Genomic DNA, 21422 nt, shown 5'->3' with positions numbered 1-21422 from the left:
TGAAGCTTCTTAAACATTTTAAAAACCTTATTTGCTTTACATACAACAATAGTTTAGTTATATATTAAAGACTTATAGAAAGAGACCTTCTAAAAACATTAAAATATATTACTGGCGAAACATTAAATTAGAGTGAATAAATGAAGACTCGGCACACCACTTCTGAAAGGTTGCCAACCCCTGATTTAAGCAATGAGTACGAACGCCAAGGATGCACTATGCTGTCATGGATACAAGGATTGTGAGATGTAACACTGACCCCCAGGAAAGAAGTCAAATCTGCCTCCCCCAAACATCCACACCTCTAACACTGTAGCTCTCAACAGTAAGGCCTTGCCATTAAAAACAGGCAAGATGATTTGTAAACATTTTCTTTCACTGCATAATGAAAAGAAGAAAGAAAAAGCAAGTTAGTGGATCCAGGTGTTTGATTGTTTTTTTTAACATATGTTGAAACACATACGACATACAACCACTCCTCACCTCCAAATGGAATCTTACTCCACTCAACTATAGCCAGCCTTCACCTTACCTCTCCCTCCCTCAAGCCCCGGATAAATAAATGGACTTTGGAGCATGCCTGAATCTGATTAGATTTGAGCACTTTTAGACTGGGGTGTTATGGACTAAATGATAAAGAGATGAACATTGCTGTGGCCAGCTCTGACTCGCCTGATGTTGAAGAAAGTTTATTTTCCATTGACTCTGACTCTAACTACTTGGTGGCGACAGTAGCCTTAATATGCGCCATATCACTTTAGAGATCATCTTTTCCATATGGTGTGCATAACAAATCTTAACAGCTCAGGGCAGTGTTCTAGCTTTGAGAGCCAAACCAGAACCTACACATGATGGTTCTAACTTAAACATTTTCTGTCTTGTCCAGGTCTAGCTTTTGCTTTCATTTGTTTTCATTTATGTTTACCGGTAAGTTTGAAAGGAATGTAAATCACCCAGGGAGACAGCAGTGGTTAAGTTTTTACAGCGTTTACCAGGCACTATCATCCTTGCTGATTTCTATAGCAACATTTCTTTTTAGAATGTGCTGGCCTCGCCATCCTACTTCACTGATTACTTTGGGTGACATCAGCTAGTTTTCACCAAAAGAAACTTGTAGTACTATAAACTATTTGTGGGCCTCCTTTGAACTATAATTTTATCTCTTAGGAAAGGGATAGTAGGGATTGGAAATGTATTTAGTTTTAACTTTAGGGACATACACAGATTGACATGCTCTGCAAAAATCTTGTTGCATGTATGTATTAGCAAAGACAACTATAACAGGAGATGAAAAAAGCAGCATGTTGGCATAGTTCCAACACACTAAGGGTCTAATCCTATAAAGTGCAAAGGGCAGGTGAGGATACTCAGCACCTCCCACAATGGGACCCAAAGTTTTGAATTACTTCTCAAAATTCAAAACCCTTGCATTCTAAAATTCGTTGGACTGATCTGTCCTTTATAATGCATATCATCCTAGAGATGAAAAAGTAGTTCTCATATTAGCCTAAAACTAGGTAAAAGGAGAACATTTCAAACATGAAACTACGTGTGCAAACTTCCTGCCTTGTCCAGATCTATCTTGTATTGCTTGACATTTGTATTTTTTCCTTTTAAATGCAATTTCTATTACCAGTAGTTTAAAGGAAGGCAGGATAACGTAATGATTAAAACAGGGTCATGGGAGTCCGGACTTCTGTGATCCAATTTTCAGTGATGCCATGCACCTGCAGTTCCCAGACCAGAACAGAAAACAAAATATCCAGTGGCCAGAGAAGGATTCCCTATATGAATTTGGACAAGAGGATTAATTTCTCTGTGCCTTAATTTCTACCATCTGCAAAATGGGGATACCAACACTTTAACTACTTTGTAAAGCACAGAGATCCTCAAATGAAAGGTGCTCTAGAAGAACGGCAAATGATTTTATTAAGGTAAAGGAAACTAAGTTTTAAATAAACTTAATTTTCCAGTTCTATGGTTTGAATAGTGGTCTAGTGTCATGCTTCTCGTGCATGATGCTCAAATAGTATAGCAATGGATGCCGTAAGAACGCTGAACATAAAACAGACAGATTTTGCAGGGAAATTTTCATTATGTTTGTAACATGAGTCTGCTGCCATGGAAATGAATATATCAGATTATCAACATTATGACGACTTCACTGCAGAATCATATTGGGTGTAGAGGGGAATAGGAAGGATGATTTACATTCCCTTAAACCATGATGGGATAGGAGAGGTATGAAAATTAGTTCCCCAAATAACATCCTTAATAAAAGTGTATATATACTTTGTGCCACAAAACATTTCTTCTGCTGTTCAAATAATAAAAAACAAAAAAACAGTGAATCTGTTTTGGAAACTGGGACTTGGTCAGCTGGAATATGACGTTTTGTTTATAAACAATGCATCAAAACCCTACAATTTAACTATTAGCTGCCAAACATGCTAACAAAACAAACACAATTCTGCTTATATTCAGACCAAAATATCTATCTAGCAATGAAGTCCAGGAACATAACGAAGAAAAAAAATTAACTGCCTCCGCCATTTCTTTTCCTATAATCCATAACAGCTGCAAAAAGTCACCATGATAATGATTTACATTTCCACAGTGCCTTTCGTCTAAAGATCTTGAAGTGCTTTTCGATTAATTAGTTAGCCTCAAACCCTTCAAACAACGTGAAGTACCTTAGTATCATTATACCAATATTATAGACTGGGGCTGGGATTTTAGAAATATCCTAAGGGAGTCAGGTGCCCAACTTCCAATGAAATTCACTAGGTGTCTAACTTCATCGGGGTCCTTTAAAAATGGGGGGGAGGGCGGGGAGGGAGTGACCGATACATGATTATAGAGCGGCCAATAGAACCTAGAAGCCTGATTCCCAGAACCCCTAGAAAATACAGCTGCCCTGAAGTTGGCACTATGGAGAATAATACTTTGCAAAAAAACCTACTAGGGTTACATAATATATTTAACCTAAAACAATGTACAATTATATTGTATATAGACATTTTCCTGTATTTTAGTATTTTTTTTAAATCCCCCTATGTTGATTTCTACAATATAATTACCCTTCAAACACTTTTCTCCCTTTCCCCTCCCACCTAAAAAAATAAATAATAATAATAATAATAATAATAAAAAAATCAATCAGGGCACAATGACTTAATGCATGCAGAGTTTATTACAATAAAACTGAAGATAACAGAATACTGTATTCTCTCTCCTAATTACATTAATGACAATAACTAGTTGCACTGCACTTATGCCACTGTCAACATTGCCATTGTCAACCCCAAATTTTAAGACAGGTTTGAAATATAATAGTAAAAATCTTCAGAATGTTCAAACCTGGCACTCCCACAACCACTTGGAGGCAAATTTTAGTAATGTACAAATTATAAAAAAAGGTTCCCCAATATGTACATACACGTTTAACACAAAAACACACCCATTTTTATATATATAAATAAATAAAATTAGACAATAAACTACATTAAAATGGGCAACATTTTAGAGCAATTTAAGAGTAAAATAACATTACAAAGATGCTACAATTATCCCAAAAACAAGCATTACAAACTCAGAAAATTTAGAGTCAAAGTTACACTTAAAAGAAATCTAAACCTACTAAGGTAAGAAAGGCATACTTAAGGCATTCAAAACAACCTTAACTCATAGAATCATAGAATATCAGAGTTGGAAGGGACCTCAAGAGGTCATCTAGTCCAACCCCCTGCTCAAAGCAGGACCAATCCCCAACTAAATCATCCCAGCCAGGGCTTTGTCAAGCCGGGCCTTAAAAACCTCCAAGGAAGGAGACTCCACCACCTCCCTAGGTAACGCATTCCAGTGTTTCACCACCCTCCTAGTGAAATAGTTTTTCCTGATATCCAACCTGGACCTCCCCCACTGCAACTTGAGACCATTGCTCCTTGTTCTGTCATCTGCCACCACTGAGAACAGCCGAGCTCCATCCTCTTTGGAACCCCCCTTCAGGTAGTTGAAGGCTGCTATCAAATCCCCCCTCATTCTTCTCTTCTGGAGACTAAACAATCCCAGTTCTCTCAGCCTCTCCTCATAAGTCATGTGCTCCAGACCCCTAATCATTTTTGTTGCCCTCCGCTGGACTCTTTCCAATTTTTCCACATCCTTCTTGTAGTGTGGGGCCCAAAACTGGACACAGTATTCCAGATGAGGCCTCACCAATGTCGAATAAAGGGGAACGATCACGTTCCTCGATCTGCTGGCAATGCCCCTACTTATACAGCCCAAAATGCCGTTAGCCTTCTTGGCAACAAGAGCACACTGTTGACTCATATCCAGCTTCTCGTCCACTGTGACCCCTAGGTCCTTTTCAGCAGAACTGCTACCTAGCCATTCGGTCCCTAGTCTGTAGCAGTGCATGGGATTCTTCCGTCCTAAGTGCAGGACTCTGCACTTGTCCTTGTTGAACCTCATCAGGTTTTTTTCTGCCCAATCCTCTAATTTGTCTAGGTCCCTCTGTATCCAATCCCTACCCTCTAGTGTATCTACCACGCCTCCTAGTTTAGTGTCATCTGCAAACTTGCTGAGAGTGCAGTCCACACCATCCTCCAGATCATTAATAAAGATATTAAACAAAACCGGCCCCAGGACCGACCCTGTAGGGACACCATGCAACAATCACACAATTTGGATTAAGGCGTTTTAGGGTTTATGGCCCCAGATTACATTAAACAGATTTTTAAAGCCACACACACACACACAAAAATATAGACACATACATGCAGCTGTTGCTAGTAAGGTTCTGGCATAATTTCCCTAACCTGCATAGACAGAGAGTTGTGGGGTTTTTTTCCTGAGAACAGTGCTACAGGACTATGGGCAAATTGGCAGAGGACTAAGGCAGGAGTTCTCAAGCTATTAGTGGGCAAAGATGTTGGAAGAGGGGGTCCCAAATAGAATTTTATCTGTAGTGTACACTGTGCCTCAAATTGATGGAGTTTTCCACACAGTCAATCAAAGAAACACACAGAAGGAAGGAAGTCTAGAGTATCCAGTTCTGAGCCCTTTGTAGCCTGGGCCATATGGGTTTTAAAGATGCCATTTTACACTGGAATGTTTGTTTTTTCCAATTGGGTGGAAAATTTGGGGGTTCATTTCATTTTTAACAACAGATGTTTAATTTGAGAAAGTTGAGAGAAGCTACCACAGACTTAAGGATTTTTGCATATTGGCAGGATTTATACACCAAAACTTGAGGCTAAAGCAGGGGATGAAGGAATCTGACTCATTTTGCCCCAAATCCTTAAGTGGCCCCCTCAAGGATTGAACTCACAACCCTGGGTTTAGCAGGCCAATGCTCAAACCACTGAGCTATCCCTCCCCCTTGAAGCCTCCTGCTACAAGACAGCCCCAAAAAAGAAACCAACAGAACTCCACTGGCCATCACCTTCAGTCCTCAGCTTAAACCTCTCCAACGCATCATTAGTGATCTACAACCCATCCTGGACAATGATCCCTCACTTTCACAGACCTTGGGAGGCAGGCCAGTCCTCGCCCACAGACAACCCACCAATCTTAAGCATATTCTCACCAGCAACCACGCACCGCACCATAACAACTCTAACTATGCATAACGTTCTTAAAGCCTGTAAACACACTTATATAGGAAAACTATTGGCCAAAATAAATATGAAGGAATTAAAATATATCAAAACATATGAGCAACAGCGAAGATGTAATAATTCAACCAAAGGACATTCCAAGTTAATCTGTCCTCAGCACACATCCCTTTTTCCTCCAGTTATTTGCAGAGGTCTCAGACCAGCATTTGATACCATATTGGCTACAACAAACTGATGATACATATCTTGACGCACATAATGTCAGACTGGTCTCTGAATTGCTATGCTTTGGGTGGTTTTAGAGAACATTCTTTTACATGTGGATTATTTTTGGTGTGTACAATAAAGAAACTACAGGTGCTGAACTATCCAAGTGGGAGAGGAAGGTTCAGTTCTGGTCCTAGTCCCTCCTCACATTGGTAGGCAACAGAAGCACTATGTAGGCAGTATGCTCAGTCTTATGGAGTAAGAAAGAATGCCATGCAATGCTCAAGAGCAGACCCTCCACCAATTAAGGTGTAGCACTAACTCTTAAATGAAGTCCATGTCCAGCCATACAGAGGTTGCCTCTACGTGGGCTGCAAAGGTGTTAAATTTGGGAAGGTAAAGAGATTACATGATCCAGTGTTTATGATGTCAATCATTTCTCACAGTAACACTTTGCACTTATACAGTGTATATTATCTGAGGAGTTTAGAGCACTTTCTAAAGGTGCGTATTATCCCTATTTTAAAGGAGAAACTGGCATAGAGAAGATCAGTGTCTTGACCAAGGTCACCTAGTAGTTAATGGCAGAAAAAGGAATAGAACCTATGTATTACAATTTCAGTCCCTCGCCCTAGCACTAGAATAGACTCCCTCTGGCATAGGCGCCGACTCCATGGGTGCTCCAGGGCTGAAGCACCCACAGAAAAATATTAGTGGGTGCTTAGCGCCCAGCAGCCAAGCTCCTCTCCTCCCGCCCACAGTCTCCTGCCTGTTGGTGGCCCTGCTGATCAACTCCTTCCCCTCCCTCCCAGCTGTTCCGCAGCGTGCAGGAGGCGCTGGAAGGGGCACGCTTGGGGGAGGGGGTGGGAAGGGGCCTTGGGAGAAGGGGTGGATTGGGGGCAGGGCCAGGGGCATAGCAGGAGCGGGAAAAGGCAGGGTGGGGGCAGAAGCTTGGGGGAAGGGGTAGAGTGGAGGCAGGGCCTGGGGCAGAACAGGGATGGGAAGAGGCAAGGGTGGAGGAAGGGGTTGGAATTGCCAACTTTCTAATCACACAAAACTCAACAGCCTTGCCCCGTCCCTTCCTCGAGGCCCCGCCGCTGCTCCCAAGCCTCGCCCCCACTCACTCCATCCCCCCTCCCTCTGTCGCTCACTCTCACCCACCCTCACTCACTTGTTCATTTTCACCGGGCTGGGACGGGGGATTGGGGAGCAGGTTGGGCTTGGGGAGTGGGAGGGGTTTCAGGGCTGGGACAGGGGGTTGGGGTGCAGGAGGGGGTGTGGGATCTGGGAGGGAGTTTGGGTGTGGGAGGGGGCTCAGGGCTGAGGCAGGGGGTTGCGATGCAGGCGGCTCCCCAGAAGCAGCAACATGTCCCTCCGGCTCCTAGGCGGAGGCGCAACCAGGCGGTTCTGTGCGCCGCCCCTGCAGCTCCCATTGGCCACGGTTCTTGGCCAACGGGAGCTACAGGGATGGCGCTCAGGGTGGCGGCAACATGTGCAGAGGTCCCTGGTCATCCCTCTGCCTAGGAGCTGAGGGACATGTCGCCACTTCCTGGGAGCCGTGGGGAATCAGGTAGGGAGTCTGCCAGCCCCACGCCAACTGGACTTTTAACAGCCCGGTCAGCAGTGCTGACTGCAAGCTCCAGAGTATCTTTTCGACTGGGTGTTCCGGTCAAAAATTGGACACCGGGGAATCCTAGGTGGAGTGAGGGCTGGCCTGGGGCAGAGGGAGGAGTCAAGCACCCCCCAGATAGAGAGGAAGTTGGCGCCTATGCCCTGTGGGCAGTGTCCACTGACTCCTTAGGTGCCTTTGATGAGTGGTGGGCACTATCCAGGATTCTCTGCTCAGTTTCTCTGTCTCCCTCACTTTTAACCTTTGACCTCACTCATTCCTGTTTTCTCCTTTCTTGTCCCACCTACTCAACTGCAGTCTGGGCTTAGTGGTTCCTCCCCCTTAGTTGAGGGAATGGGTCTTTAGTTTTGAGCAGCCTAGACCCACCTGTCCTAGTTCTGCAAATAGTAAAATACACTCCCTCCCCTACGGCAAAACCAGAAAAAGGATGACTTCAGGTGGGGAACTTCCAGGAGGCACGATTGGTTCTCTGTACAGAAATGCCCTTAATGATTATAACCAAGGTTGAAGGGAAGAATTAGGATACATGAGAAGAAATATTTTCAAGTATGAATTATCTCTCTACCATATATAGGAAGATACCACAATTTTTTTTAAAGGTGCGACAATGCTGTTTGAATGCATTTCCAGTTCTTGTCTGGTTGATGCTGCCATGTCCCTAGGTGGTGACTGAAATGTCTCATTTCTAGGTCAGGGGACCTTCCTTTTAACAATGGAACTCGGAGCCTGACTGCCCTCTGTCTCTCCTTTCCCTTCCTTCCCCCTCCCCCAACATGCTGTATTTACTTGTAACATTTTGCTTGAAATCACTTCCAGACTCTCATTCCCTCAACCACAGCAGGAGGAGGAGTACAATAGAAAGCAAAGTGTTCTCTTTTCAGAGAAAGGGAGGGAGAGAAGAGAGAGAGAGGGATGCCTTCCTCTGCACTTGCTGTGTGCAGGGCAGAAATCTTCCTTGAGTCTGAAAACCCTCGTCATGATTTGCCTAAACAATGAGCAACACTGGGCTGTTTTCTGACCCATCTCTTAAGAAAGTCTTAGTTCAAATACATTTGCAGAGATTGTTCATCATTTTGGTTGTCAAAAATATTTTAAGTGAATTTTATGATGGTGAAAGGTGCCAGAATGTTAGTCCTTGGAGACGAATGTCCTTGATCCATAGATTAGGTAAAGGAGATGCAGTAGGAGTGTGGGTTTTCCTGACAGTGTGCCTTACATCCAGAACCTGGATGGATCACCTTTAGCACCTTTGTCTACAGCTGCAGCAAAGATGAATTATGGAGCACATTATTTGCTAATGTAGATGCAGCCAAGTAGGCCAATTACGGTGGGTGAGGGTGAGAGATTGAGAGAGAGAGAGAGAGACAGACTGACAGAGACACCCACCCTACTAGGAAATGGGCTGAAACCAATAGTTTACTTACACAGAAGGTAGCTGAAGGGTGACCAGATAGCAATTACTTTTGACCACCACTGACTTTAAACTGATTTCAACTGTTTTTTTAACCTATTCACCATTTTCATGTTACTTTTCTAACCCAGGCTTGAAAAAAACATTTGTCCTGGATGAGTAGGGAACTTTGTCTGGTGCATGCATCACCTTTCAGGTATTTCAACTGCTTATGGTAACAAAGAAAACTTTAACCTGAATGGAAACCAATTTTTGTCTTCCTGCCTCTGCTGCTGCTTAGAGCTTCCACTAACTGCACGAGAGTGAAAACTGAGCAGAATCTTGTTAGTTTTCATGGCTGGTTTTCAGTTCTCTCTGGGCAGCAATGAAAATGACAAGAACCACGTCAATTTCATTCTGCTGATGCTTGACAAAGCAAAGAGTAAAAGCAGAGACAGACAGTGGAGTCTGGGACTAAAACGTGAAGGGGGGGGGGAAATGGAGTGACAAAAACAGCTCCTTGCAGCAGCCAGAAAGTTCATGGAGGGGTAAAGTTGCCCTGAACAGTGGAGTTACCCTTCCACCCACCCCCCATCCCCCACGCACGTTCTTTCATATCCATCTGTAGCAGCAATCATCTTGCTGTTAGTGGTCTGGTAAAATTTTCAAGCCCTCTTCATGCATGGATGAGGCTGGGAAAGAGGAAGAGGTTGACAGAATATGTTTTAAAAAAAAAAGAGAAGTAAAGAAAGAGTGGAAGGGAGAAGAAAATATATCCGAGGAGATGTACAACACAACGATTGGAAAGGGAATGGGAGAGAGAGAAAGAAAAAGGAAACAGGCCAAAGACAACTCAGGAAAAGATATACCATGATCTATTATAGAAAAGAGAAAGTGGAGACAGAAAGGAAAGAAACAAAACAATAGCAAGAGAGATGTAGTAAGTAGGAGTGTTCGAATGAGATGTGGTAAATATATTATTTGATTGTTTTAGTTTGGGTTAAAATGAATATTGGCAAAACTAGAGTTTTTGTGGTTCTGAGACCATCTCTATAGCTGGAAAAATCCTGTTTGGCAAATATAATGCTACATTAATACTCAGCAAATATATTCCATTTTTTCTGCTATTCAATCAGTTCCGGTAGCAAGTTATATTTGAAAAGACTTGTTAAACAGAAGGTTGATTAACAATATGTTACAGTTAAATACAGTACACAACTTTTTTAGTCCTTTATACTGCAGGGGGAATGTGACTTTGGGGAGGGCAGGAGATAACACAGGTATTTTTCATCTTGATTAATAAGATTAGTCCTAAGGTAAGCAGGTGTCAGGTAAAATTTTTAAGCCTTGTTAAAGTCCTTGAAGTCCACTGGGGATTTCAGCCATTGGCGGACAGCAACCAGCATAGCTACAATGGTGCAAACCCCTAGTGTAGACAGGGAAGTCTGCTATTTGCATCAGTGAAACATACCCTAGTATCAAGGAGGGGGTTTTCCTGTCTACACTAGGGATTTATACCAGTGTAGTTACTCAGTGGTTGGTCACCAGTGGATGAGATCAGGACAAATCCCCAGTGTTGACAAGACCTCAAACATCTTCCAACATCTCTATACAACACATAAAATCCATTGATGATAAAGGCGGCTTGAGTCATTTTATTTTATTTTTTTTAAAAGGGATAAAAGTGGACACTGAATATCACAAATCTGTGATTGATTTGTACTTTTGATGAAAATTATATGATTATGCATCTTAGTGGTGACCAGGATGATTTACAAAAACAGGCTGTCCTCATTCTAGTTGGGGGGAGTGTGAGAAGGCTGACTGTATATCTGTTTATTGCATGAAAAGGTTAGTCTTGTGCAAACTTCTTTGCTATGGGACAGATATGGAAAGGATGACAATTATATCTGAGGTTCCAAAGCCTTTGGGGGCAGGAGGGAATCTCTGAAGGTGTATTCTGAGTTGTCATGTTTAAAGAAGTCTATGATGTGCCATCAACCTGTTTGAATGTTTCATACAGAAGACACTGAATAGATGTGTGAGTCCCCAGCTTTGAGAAAGCCAGAATGCAATAGTGGATGGCTTCCAACCAGAAATGATGAGAAGGCAACACTGCTCTGGGGCTGAACTGATACCCCTGATGGTTAACAGCTAAGGCAGGTGAAATCAAGTGTTACTCAAAGAAAGGAAGGAAAAGACAAAACAACCCTGTAGAGATTATGGATAACTGAAAATTACTAATGAATGACAGCCAGTATTGCACCACTGCTGGTATGTTTGCCTCAGCACCAGAACTGCCTCTGAAACAGTGGTTCTTTGAGGGACAAATGCTACCTTCAAAAATGCATATTAGCAAGGTTTCTATTTATTTTAATGGGAGTCGTGCACACAGATGAAGGCACAATTTCCTCCTTCCCTCGAGACTCAACATGGAAAGAGAGAGTCCCTAATGTGATTTATGAAGTTACCCCTCTAGATTGTGTTACAGAACATGTTTACCTTCCTGATTATTCTAATGCCTGCCAGTAAATCACTCTGGATCCCTCAATACAAAAAAATAATACAGAAATTATGAGTATATAAAGTAACAGAGCATTGGTGGTGGTGAACAAAAATATATTAGGAACGGTGCTTTTTGTGAGTGGTGTGTAACTGCATTTGGAACTGCAAAGGATTGTAGCTTGACAACACTGAAGACTGAAGTCCTCAACCTATCTAGCCTACCTCAACCTTCCTCAGAGACTTCCTCTCCACTGCCTCACCAATTGGCTTGACCCTCACCTGGAAGGAACACATCAGGAGATAAGAAAATAGCCCAGTCTCCACATCAAAATTGAGGTTCTCTACTGAGACTACCAATATGGTTGCCAACGCAAGGGAGTGGTTCTCGTAACATGAAGATTAAGGCCTTGTCTACACTGGAGAATTCTGGCATATTACATAAGATTAGCCCATGTACGTTTGGCATACATACAAACTTTCTAAAGGCATATTTTATTTATACTGTTTAGGTCAGCCCTTCTACAAGTCTAAATAGTGTCTGTTCTTAGGCCTGGGCTACACTAGTGGGGGGTTCAAACTAAGATACACAAATTCAGCTACACTATTTGCGGAGCTGAAGTCAAAGTATCTTAGTTCAACTTACCTGGCCGTCCTCACGGCGGCGAGTCGACTGCCGCGGCTCCCGTCGAATCCGCTTACTCCTCCTGCCGAGGTGGAGTACGGGCATCGATTCGCGGATCGATTTATCGTGTCCAGACGAGACGCGATAAATCAATCCCCGATACATTGAACACTACCCGCCGATCCGGAGAGTAGTATAGACGTACCCTTAGCCTGTACTAACTTGTGATGTTACAGTGCTAACAAAGGCAAGGAGCGCCGGTAAACTCACTAGCACACTACAGTTAGTCCTCCACTGTCCCATAGTACGCTGGTCACTCATTTGGAAACTTTTGGTCTGTTTTCTGTATTCCCACAAGTTACTACTCATTATGGCTGTGTCAAGAACGATGGGATAGGTTTCCAGGAGGCCATGTGCTTGCACTGTTTTACTATACTGTAAAGATGTGTGGACAAGGGGATAAATGCAATTGAAATGGGACATATAGTTCAGGCTCTGAAATGTGCCAGTCACACACAGGCCAATATTAACATTTTAACAGCACACAGTAGAATTGTCTAGTGCAGATGAGGCATTACATCACAACCAGTTCCCAATGGGTTTCTTTTAAACAAAGTATTGTGAATTGCGGAATATGCACATATGGCCTGACCAGTACATAGAAAAATATTAACTGCACAGTGAAATACTAGTAAAAATTCACAGCACAACAACAATGAAGTAGTTTATAACTGGCACTGCAGTTTGCACATATGAAATAATTCAGGCTTTTCACTCTACCGCACAACAAAATGTAACTAGATTCAAATTCACTATAAGGAGATTCTACAGTATTTGCGTGACATTTGTACACATATATTCTGCATACTCTTCTTTCCTGAAGGGACTTCTCTACTTGGTGTCAACCTTTTGCAGGGTTGAGAGAACCCAAGTGAAAGCTGAGCCTAGTTTAAAGGGTCTAGTCTCCTGCCAATGGTAGGGTTGCCAGGCACCCAGTTTTCAACCAGAACGCCTGGTCAAAAAAGGACTCTGCCGGCTGGCCGTTAAAAGTCCAGTCGGCGGCGCAGCAGAGGCCCGGGGCTAACACAGGCTCCCTGCCTGCCCTAGCTCCGCGGGGCTCCCGGAAGCAGTTGCCAGGTCCTTGTGGTCCCTAGGAACATGGGCTGCCAGGGAGGCTCCGCATGCTGCCCCCCCCCCCCCGCCCCTAGTGCCAGCTCCGCAGCTCCTATTGGCTGGGAACCCATTGGCTGGCCGCCCTGCACCTAGTGGCTGCAGTGTCCTGACGGCTGTTTCCTGGAACCATGGTAAGCACTGCTGGGACCCTGCACCCCAAACCTCCTCCAGCACCCCAACCCCCTCTCCCAGCCCGGAGTCCCCTTCCACACAAACTCCCTCCCAGAGCCCCCCCCCCAACACTCTGCACCAGCCCTGAGCCCCCTCCTGCCCCCAAACTCCTCATCCCTGGCCCCACCCCAGAGCCCACACCCCCTCCCATACTCTGAATCCCTTGACCTTAGTCCGGAGCCCTGTCCTGCATCCCAAACCTCTCATCCCCAACCCAACCCCAGAGTCTGCACCCCCAGGTGGAGTCCTCACCCCTCACATCCCAACCCCCTGCCCCAGAGCCTTCTCCTGCACCCTGAACCCCTCATTTCTGGCCCACCAGGGGCCTGCACCCCCAGACCAGAGCCCAATCCCCCTCTGCAGCCCAACCCCCTGCCCCAGCAGTCCTCTCCTGCACCCCAAGCCCCTCATCTCAGGCTCCACCCCAGAACCCGCACTCCCAGTTGCAGCCTTCACTCCCCTCCCACACCCCAACTCCCTGCCCCAGCCCGGTGAAAGTGAGTAAGGATGGGGGGAGAGTGAGCGACGGGGGCGGGGGGGGAGAAGGGGGATGGAGTGAGTGGGGACGGGGCCTCGGAGAAGGGGCGGAGGCTCGGGGCAGGACAGGGGTGTTCAGTTTTGCACAATTAGAAAATTGACAACCCTAGCCAATGGATGCAGATTAATATTAACTGGATTTACCATACATGCAAACATATCAATTGAGGGCAAGTGACTAATTATAAATAGTTCTAAGTAGAAGCAGTAGTTTTATTCAGGGAAAATAAAGGAGGAATATAGCTGTTTGAAAAACAAACCATGTCCGTGGACATACACTGTAAGGGAAAATGCATGACAAAGGAAAAAGCCAGAGTTGGGAAAACTAACACTAAATGTGGTATCTTTATCTTTTCTAACCGCTCCAAATCTATCCTCATCTACATTTTTTTCCCACTGGACTTGAGAACTATTCTTTACTTAGTACCAATCCTTTAAAGACTTGGGGTGTAACATGTTCATATATTTTAAAATAAATTGTAAGGGGTGAAATCTAAACAGCATGCTGCATTATCTATAATTTCCCTCAGTCTTAAAAAAAGGCAACTGTCTCCTTTTACACATGTAAATTCCCTTGCCAAAAAGCTTCATCCTAGCCATTAACTTACTCTCCAAGATTACATTAAAATGAATATACTACAGTTTAAAAATATTGATGTTTATCAGAATATAAAAAGGTATATTTTTGTATGAGTATATAAAATGTATGTGACCAAGAAGTTCAAACAATAATCCTTGTCCTTCCTTCATCCTATTTCCCTCATATTATTTATCACTTCCACTTGTGGAGTTATGTCTATAACTATGACTTGATCCTGTAAACACTTAAGCACGTGTATAACTTTACTCAGTGAGTAGTCACACTGAATTAATGGTGATAAACATGAGTGAAGTCATGCCTAAATGTTTCCACGATCAAGGCCTTAGGCCCCAATGCTGGAACTTGATGGGAAGTGAACAGTGAAAACAGATTCCCACACCCATGCAGAATCCTAGTGAACCTGCTGAGTCTCTGTAAGAGCACAGGGGTCTTTCCAGCCACATCACACCACAGGACTGGGGGGGTTAGATAGTAAGCTCTTTAGGGCAGGGAGTTGTATTTATTGTATTTGTCTGTAAAGCACCTAGGATGCACTTTGGATGCTGTATAAATGATTTTCCTGCTTTTTCTGCACACAATGGAGACCTTGGATGACTTTTTACAAAAATCAAGGAATGAAAATTCTGGGTCAAAAGCAAGCAGGTTATTAAAAGTAGAGAAGTCAGTGTGCACTTTCAAATTACTTGGTCTGTCCGTAGTTCCTAAACCTTGGCACATGTATAAAACAGAGGTGGGGTTATGAACTTTGAGGGATGTACCAAGGCTACCTTCTCTAGGCACTAAATATTTCCTTTATGCTTTGTAAATAATATCTGTAAAGGCTTTTTTTGCTTTTAGCCTCCATACTCAGGGTGAAACTACAACAGGGGAGTGGGGTAGGGGAACCTAAAAAAGTGTATTGTTTTATAGTTCACATATTAAGGCTCTGAAACAGAGAGCAGTGTTTGGTTTTAAGAAAAGGGATGCTATGGTAATTCTGTTCCAAATAAAATAGAAGCACACCATATTTTAATGTTTTCAATTAACTTTGAGTCTCCCAAACCATTCTTAGCTGTAGTATGAGAAATACATTTACTCCTGGAACAGAACAAAAAAAAAAAAAAAATTATGAACTTTCAGCTCCCACTTGGCACAGTACAGTGGATCTGCACCAAATGGCAAAGACGCAAATAATATTTGGCAAAAGACAGGAACTTTGGCGCTACTAAGGAGCATTCATGCAAATGCCACATGTGCCTAATCTACAGCCATGAAAATAGCAGCCCTGAACAATCAATTACACTCTTCATTTTTGGAATCAGAACTCTTTAAGGAAGAAAGAAAAATTCAAAGCTGCTGCGTTTCATCAATTTTAAAAGTTGCATTAGTCTTACAGTTATAACTGAATGCTCTGCTTAGCAAGAACACAAAAAGAACAGAATGCAGAGACGACTGTAGGATTTTGACACTAAATGATGTAATCTGTAAAAATTCACAAGTAGATTCATTATAGCGAAATACTTGGCTGCTCAAGCACTTAAAAAGGAAACATCCACATGTCTATTATTCTGAAGCTCAACAATAAATGAGGCTAAATAACAAATGAAATAAAGCCACCCATGTCACTTTGACTTCTTGTTCTAGAAAGATCATGGACGTTTAGTGCAATTATTTTAATAATAAAATATTGATTGCAAAACTGAAAATATTTTTAGTGAGTGTTGAAAAGCAACAAAACCCTAGACACACTTCAGTGGATGATGGAGCACAATACTGTGATCTTATTTTTAAAATGCCATTTAAAAACCTAACGTGAGCACAACAGGATCAGTGCATCTCAGCCCCATATCAAGATATTTCCAAACACCTTTCCTTGTGTACTTGGTGGTAAACGGTCAATTTTGATAAGTAGCACCTGTACTCACAGAAATACCACAGCAGAGCAATACAGACAACATGAGTCTGACCAGAACCCTTTTAGTCAATCACAGAGAAAGAATCAATCAATACAACACTCTCAGTCCCAGTCAATCTGAACTGGTTTGGAAACATCAGTTATACTTTGGGTTAAAATAAGTTTATATACCTCACCAAAGTTCAATTACTTTTCAGTGAAGCATGTGTGTTGTTTACCAATAATACTTTAAGTATACAGATATCTGGATAAACTCTAGCAGAAATCTACCAGATTTGACAATAAGGAGGATATGCAAAACCACAGGAAAAAAATGAGCAGAACATACTGTGTGTTATAATAAAATGTCCCTCCACCTCCCAAAATAGGGGCAACACTCTCCCAAAAATATTTTTTGCCACCTAAAATTTAAGTCAAGCCATAATAGGCACACAAATGGAAAACGTGGAGAGCGTGAATATAATCAATTGCAGGTTTATTTACCAAATGTATTTTTAAAATGTATGCAGCCAAACTTCAGGACCACAAAAAAGTAGTGAGACACCCATTTGCAAAAAAGATTAATAATGTTCATTTAGTTTTCTTTACCAGACACCGTAACCATGTTGCGCTGCATTTTTTTTTTAAAATAAATCAGTGCTGAGCAGACACACACTGGTTTACAAAACAATCCCAAAATCACAAGTCTGAAATTTCATAAGGGAGGAGCAAGTGAAGGATAACCCTTAACTGGCAGGTCTTCTCTCCTCAGTGGAGCTCCAGGCTTGATTTTACCATACCATGTCAAATACCAATGTACCGTTTGTAATACTTTGCAAAGCAGCAACCATAAAGATCAGGCTTTTTTATTTTGACATTGCAAATCTGTTTTGCTTCACCTCTCCATTAAAACATTTATTTTAAAATCGAGCATAAGACCCGACCCATCTGTGGGTATCCTTCTTGGTTTTTACTTGGGAGGAGTGGGGGTGGGGTAACAGAGACAGACGATGGCTTTACAACCTCACCGAGAAATCAAAACCAAGTCATAACCATCCAACACTGCAAACTAACAGCTCATTTTCTTCCTCCCCAAAGCCCCCACCCCTTTACTGGGGGAGGGGGAGAAGGGTGATTCCAGAAGGTTGTGGGGATCTGAGAAAGGGGCACCCAGCACCCCTCTTTCCACTGCTGTGTCTGTGCAGGGAACGATAGAACATTATGTATCGTTTTATAAAGCTACATTGTATTCTGTAGACGTGACCTGCAGACGCAGTAACAGGAGGCTGTTTGGGGGGGAACTGGATTGGGGGAGCAATGGAAAGGGAACAGGGATGCTACCCTAGGAGGGGTGCAAGGCTCCCTTTCCCCCCCTCCTCCCCAGTTTTTTTCGCCCTGTCACAGCCCTGAGTTGCAGGTAGAGAGAGTTAAGAGATTTAAAGAGAAATTGCTACATTGTAACAAACTCACCGTGATGTTTGAGCAGCAGTCAGCGCGGGGTCTCCGAGACATCCCCGCACGGGCTCCGGAGGCAGGACCCCGGCAGGCACAGACACATAGAGGTTCAGCTCACTGCCTGATTACATTTCAACAGAGCTTCCTAAAATGCAAAGCACGGGAGGGAGGAAGGGAGAGAGAATGACGACTGTAATTCTATTTCATTTTATTTTTAAACTTCACTTACCTCTACTAAAAAAAAAAAAGAAAATCAGGTATAAGTTGCCCCCACCCCTTTCAAAGGATTTACATTTGTGATGCCCCACCCCCCTCTTTCAAAATAGCCACACACACAAGTGAGAACGGCAGAGAAACACCATAGGGCTGTCAAGCTGGAATGAGTAAGATTTAAAGAGGCAGACGTGCCAAATCTCGTTCATTTTTCAAATATAATTTTAAGGCAGTTTATAATGCATCTCCCTCAGATGAGGAAACATTTTGCAGCATCTGGATACATATGAGTGTTTATTTCAAGAGCACTTAAAAACCAATTTTTTAGATTTTTTTTAAAAAGCCAAGTTCACTGCTCCAAATTGTTGCAGTCTAACTAGAGATTAAAACATTTATTTATGTAAAGATGTTTTCAATGACACCTATAATAAAGTGTCTTATACCATGCTGCCCCATTGAAGATCTCAATGAAACACACTTCAAAATCCCTTCATCAAACAGATCATTTTAAAACGGTATTTGAAACCAGCTCAAAATGAAAGTCTCTCTCTCTCAGGCCCCATCTATAGTCAACACAAAAAATTTTTTTTTTTTAATCATTGCAAACACTCATGTTAGCAACTCAAGGTAGACAAGCCTGCTGGTTACTTCCACAATTTCAACAGTGTGGAACAGACTTGCTTCCCACAGGACCAAATGATACAGCCCCCAATCCAGGGCACAACTCATTGCAGGATTGGGGCCCACTGTCATCCAACTTTTCTGGAAACAAGTCTATTCAACATGGTTCTGAAAATTATCATCACTGATGGCAGAATCTCTACACTAGGGCTCCCACCATGTTTCAAAATCTTCCTTAAAATAGACAAGGCCTAAAGGATTCCATCCACAGTGGGACTAGGGAGGGACCAGCACCTCTCGAATTTGAGCCTCAAATAAAATTTAGCAAGTTTACTCTCTCTCTCTAGGTTACGGGGTCATTCATCATTTGAATGGGAGTGTGTGGAAAGATAGATGTATTTCAAAGGCTTGATCCTGATCCCATTAACATCAATAGGCATTTTTCACTGACTTCAATAGTAGCAGGTTCAATCCCTGTTCGAGGGTTTTCAACTTGCTAGTTATTATTGTCTTGTTTTTATTGTTTAATTAGCTCTTAGGCCCCAATCCTGGAATGCATCCATGTAGAGCTCACTGCAGAATCAGGGTTTAAGGCCTGATCCTGGAAAAACTTATACAAATTCTTAACTTCAAGTATCTGAATAGTCCCACTGAAGTCAACAGGACTACACACGTGCTTAAACTTTAACATTTATGTAAGTGTTTACAGAAGCAAGGCCTTATTAAGGTTTGTATAATGCTTTATAAAAAATATACATGCTAAACATTATTTTAATTTTTAAAACATATCTGTAGTTTGCATAGTTTGTAAGGGACCGTAAAATCAATATTATTACTGAGTTTAAAATGTTGCTGCTACAGTTATTTATTAAGCACCAATGTTTTCAGCCAACTACATCAATGCAGTTGGATTCATCTCACTCAACTTAAGAGGAAAATATGACTTCAATGAAAACTGGAATGGTTAGTAGCTATAGAAACTTTTGATGTAATTCAGTCTCTAAATCATAATCACTTCAGCTTTCTGTAGCAGCAATAAAGCGACTCAGATAAATAAACCAATAAAAATGTATTTAATCATTTTAATGGATGCACGATGTACATGAACAAGTGCAAAGTAGTAATGCTATTACTAATCATAAAAACAATAAACTTATTAAAACTAACCTGTTCACAACAGAAAACACAAACACACCACTGCTCTGTGAAAGCAAAGAAAAATATCATGCAAGTAAATACAAGTTTAATTTATTTACACCATTAATATTTAATAGCTGCTGCTTTCCTCCCCTAAAATAGGTTTTCTGGACTTGGGTAATTATTAATCATACTTTTATAAGTTAAATTTCATCAGCTAATTCCCACTGAACAAAATCTTGATTTAGAAGAGATCAGGAGTGAAATCATGGCCCCACTGAAGTCAGTAGAAGTTTCAATGGGGCCAGGATTTTACCCATGGTATGTACTAATTACCAATTATTAATTATATTCATACTGTGTCTTCCTGGTATATCACATCAGATCCAGCTCTGGAAACATTCATTTCCTTAACTTGTGTTTAATATTAAGCATGTGCATAATTGTTTGTGAGATTACGGCCTTTGTTACTTCACAGGTGGTTACAAAGGGATGGATGTACTTCTTTCTAACTATAGAGAAAGGTTTCCTTGGAGGCAAGCAGCACTAGCTACTGTGATCTTAGATTGCCCAGCAGTTCATAGCAGTTGATTTCAAAAAAAGCTTATATAAAACTACTTCTCATAGCCATTTGTAGTTGCCACAGAAGTCTGTTGTTTTAAATGACAATTTTTGTTATAATTGTACTTCATAATCAAAATTATTGAAAACATGATTTTTAGTATTTTGAGAAATTAGGGGAAAACTAACAACATACTCTTAGGTTCTCACATATTGAGAAAGGACCAGTTACATTCAGCAGGCTAATGGGAAAATTAGGTACTGAAAATAATCCTTCCCCATCCCCTTCTAGTAATGGTCTCACTGGCTAAAAAGTTTAACTGAGGAAGCACTGTAATATCACCAGTCTTCCTGAGGGGAGTCAATTACTGTGAAAAGAAATTACAAGCATAGTTTCACTAGGGAAAGGAAGGATTTTTTTTTTAAATATGTCCTCTAACATTTTAATACCAAGTGAACATACCGAGTTTGATATAAAACAAAAAGTTATATTTAACAACAACAACAACAAAACTGGCTCAATTACTTACAGTTTTAGGGCCAAATTCTGCAAAGACTTCCCACTAAGAGTAAGCACTGTACTAGGTAGTAAATGTTTGCAGGATCAGGTCCTTAATTAATGCGGAGATAAAAAATAAAATGTCTTTCGTTTCATTATATTACATGTTCCCCAATATTTTGGTTTTTTTTATAACTGGCCATGAAAGACAAACTAGCCAGCAAAATCTTATGACTGATCTTAGGCATAGCTACATACATTGAGAGCACACACATTTAAGCAATCTACATACTTGGAGTTTATAGACTGAATGCTACCAGTATTACTGTAAATTCAAGCACAATCTCAAACTGGCTCTGTGTTCAGGCAGCACAAAGTACAGCTCAAGCAAGGGTCCTCAGCATACCAATTAAAAACTGGTTCTGCCAGAGAGAGAAAGACCTTTCCTGATTGGTCAAAAGTGGAGCAGCTCAGAAAGGAATGGGAAGGGCTACATGCATCACCCTGAATCCTGATTAGACAGGTTAAATGTGATTGACCAGTGTGAGTAATTAATAATCAAGAGGCAGGGCTTTCTGCTTTGTTTATACCCTTTGATTGGCTGAATTT

General features: G+C 41.9%; 1 protein-coding gene across 4 annotated transcripts in view; it reads right to left on the bottom strand.

Annotated features, from left to right (window-relative positions):
• BICRA (BRD4 interacting chromatin remodeling complex associated protein) overlaps positions 1 to 21168 on the bottom strand; it is a 126958-nt gene extending 105790 nt beyond the window's left edge. For 3 of the 4 annotated variants that reach the window (XM_054010212.1, XM_054010214.1, XM_054010215.1), the window contains exons 1-3: positions 21106 to 21168; positions 19784 to 19818; positions 17798 to 17927 (exon numbers count right to left, since the gene is read on the bottom strand). The gene's annotated coding sequence lies outside the window, so the exon portion shown is untranslated. Of the gene's footprint in view, positions 1 to 17797; positions 17928 to 19783; positions 19931 to 21105 lie in introns of those variants that run through there. The other variant, XM_054010213.1, reaches the window with a different exon arrangement.
• Positions 21169 to 21422: the final 254 nt, after the last annotated feature.

Source organism: Malaclemys terrapin, chromosome 20 (assembly GCF_027887155.1).
Source record: "Malaclemys terrapin pileata isolate rMalTer1 chromosome 20, rMalTer1.hap1, whole genome shotgun sequence".
Taxonomy (NCBI): domain Eukaryota; kingdom Metazoa; phylum Chordata; order Testudines; family Emydidae; genus Malaclemys; species Malaclemys terrapin.
The sequence above is the reverse complement of the archived record's forward strand: the minus strand, read 5'-3'. Positions and strand labels throughout refer to the sequence as shown.